This window comes from Sapajus apella, unplaced genomic scaffold (assembly GCF_009761245.1).
Source record: "Sapajus apella isolate SASKATOON/1434 unplaced genomic scaffold, GSC_monkey_1.0 scaffold46, whole genome shotgun sequence".
In the NCBI taxonomy this organism is placed as follows: domain Eukaryota; kingdom Metazoa; phylum Chordata; class Mammalia; order Primates; family Cebidae; genus Sapajus; species Sapajus apella.
In genome coordinates, this window is record NW_022436986.1 from 11,303,742 (window position 1) to 11,306,526 (window position 2,785).

Genomic DNA, 2,785 nt, shown 5'->3' on the forward strand with positions numbered 1-2,785 from the left:
AAAAAAAAAAAAAAAAAAAAAAAGAATCTGTCATTTACCTTTACCTTCGTGGTTTCTAAAGAAGGTAATAAAAGCCAGCCAACTTCACTATTCTCAAAAAAGAAAAAAACATCCTATTATGCCTATACCATCAGGTGCCTTAGCTAGCTCATAATCCAATATTTCCCCCTTCACTTGCACCCTATTCTAATCCACTGCCAGTGAGAGACTTAGCAATTGTGATGCCCCAACATGCCAGGGGTGGCATGCCCATCACCATGCCCATCGCCAGCAGTGGGGTGAGTGGCAAGTGAACCAGTTCCATAGTCCAGTCTAAGAGTCAGCTTCCTGATACTGTCTTGAAAATGCCTTTGCAAAATTTGTAACAGTGAGAAAATTATGACGGTTAAAGAGATCTAATCTAGCAAACCCCTATCTTGTCTTTAATCTCCAAATTGCCCTTAATCATTCCTGGGCTTAGGCCAAGCTAACTTTGGGAGACATTTAGTTTACAGTTTAGATGAGAATTAACCTTCCCCAAAACTAAACTGCTTTTGTAAAGCCAATGAAAGACCACCAGGTTAGGAGGATGAGAAACCTGAATTTTGCTAAGATGCAGACACAAAATTATTACCAGCCATTATTCCAGACATCACAGATTTGCAACTCCTCCAGTTACTCCTGTGGATAACATCACTGTGGTAGAACCTAAGATTGGCCTTTTGTGATGTCTTTTCAGATTTTTCCATTTCTGAACAACAGTTCCTCCTGGCCCCACCAACCGGACCTGTGGCCACAGACAGAAGTGAACTCCCTGGCCTGCCAAACTATCCTTGAAAAACCCTAGCCTTCAAATTTTTTGGGAAACTGATTTGACTAATAACTCACTCCCATAGGGCCTGGCCAGCCTCATGTCTATTAAACCTTTTTTTTTTTTTTTTTTTTTTTTTGAGACAGAGTTTTGCTGCTGTTGCCCAGGCTAGAGTGCAATGGCGAGATCTCAGCTCACTGCAGCCTCCTTCTCCCATTTGAAGCCATTCTCCAGCCTCACTCTCCAGAGTAGCTGAGATTACAGGCATGTGCCCGATACCTGGCTAATTTTTTTTGTAGTTTTAGTAGAGACAGGGTTTCTCCATGTTGGTCAGGCTGATCTCAAACTCCTGACCTCAGGTGATCTGCCCGCTTCGACCTCACAAAGTGCTGGGATTATAGGCTTGAGCCCACACACCTGGCCTGAACTCTTTTTTCATTGCAAAGCCATGGTCTAAATGAATTGGTTTTGTCTGTGTAGTAAGCAGGGCGAATGCATTTGCGGTTACAGTCTTAGCCTGGGCTCCTCCTCAAAAGTAGATCCTACAACAAGAGCTCAAAGAATAAGAAACGAGAGGGAAAGAAACAGAAAGAGGAAGAGCCCACATGTTATCAGGTTGGTCACCACTTTGCGTAACTGACCCTTCTGAAGCATATAGACAAATACAGAATTATCTTCCCAGGACAGAGAAACAGGGACACAAGCACTTATCAGCCTCCATTGTCAAGGGTTGCCTCATAGGGTACTAAGCAATTCACATCTCCAGGTGGCACATGTGTAAGTGTCAGTCACACTTCCATGATGGGTGGGTAGGTGGGAAGTGGGGGAAGAAAACAAGAGATGTTCTGTGTAACTGAAGCCAGGTACTGTCGGGTTACATTTGTGTAAAGCTGGTTGCCAAAGCAATGACATAAAAGGTGGGCCAAGTCTGCACACTTTCTCTGTAAATTGCCAGATAGTAATTATTTTAAGCTTTGCAGGCTATGTAAGGTCTGTTTCATGTATTCTTTTTTCTTTCCTTTTTTTTTGAGACAGAGTTTCACTCTTGTTGCCCAGGCAGGAGTGCAATGGAACAATCTTAGCTCACTGCAACCTCCGTTTCCTGGGTTCAAGTGACTCTCTTCCCTCAGCCTCCTGAGTAGCTGGGACTACAGGCATGCGCCACCACACCTGGCTAATTTTGTATTTTTTTTCTTTTTTTTTTTAAAGAAAGACGGGCTTTCTCCGTGTTGGTCTGCCTGGTCTCGAACTCCCGACCTCAGGTCATCTGCCCGTCTTGGCCTCCCAAAGAGCTGGGATTATAGGCGTGAGCCACTGCGCCTGGCCTATATTCTTTACCACGCCTGGCCTGTATTCTTTTTTCTTATTTTACAACTCAGGCCTGGCACATTGGCTCACGCCTATAATCCCAGCACTTTGAGAGGCCAGGATGGGTGGATCACCTAAGATCAGGAGTTTGCAACCAGCCTGGTCAACATAGTGAAATTCCATCTCTACTCAAAATACAAAAATTAGCCAGGCATGGTGGCGGGCACCTGTAATCCCAGCTACTTGGGAGGCTGAGGCAGGAGAATTGTTTGAACCTGGGAGGCAGAGGTTGGAGTGAACTGAGGTTGCGCCATTTCACTCCAGCCTGGGCAACAAGATTGAAACTTTGTCTTAAAAAAAAAAAAAAAAAAAAGAAGATGGGCCACATCCAGTTTTGGCCAGTGGGCTGTTCTTTGCCACTTCCTGGGCAAGAAGCTGTGAGGCCTCCTCTAGGTAGAGAGGTCTTCTTTGACCTCCCTGTTTATGAGTCTACTACCCCTCACTTCTCTCAATCCCCTTCCTGCTTGATTTTTCTCTTTAGCATTTATCACTTTCTAAAATGTTATATAATTTACATATTATGTAGTTTATTTTTATTGTCTGGGCATGGTGGCGCATGCCTATAATCCCAGCTACTCCATGCATGAATGCATGACTTTTTTTTTTTTTTTTTTTTTTTTTTTTTTT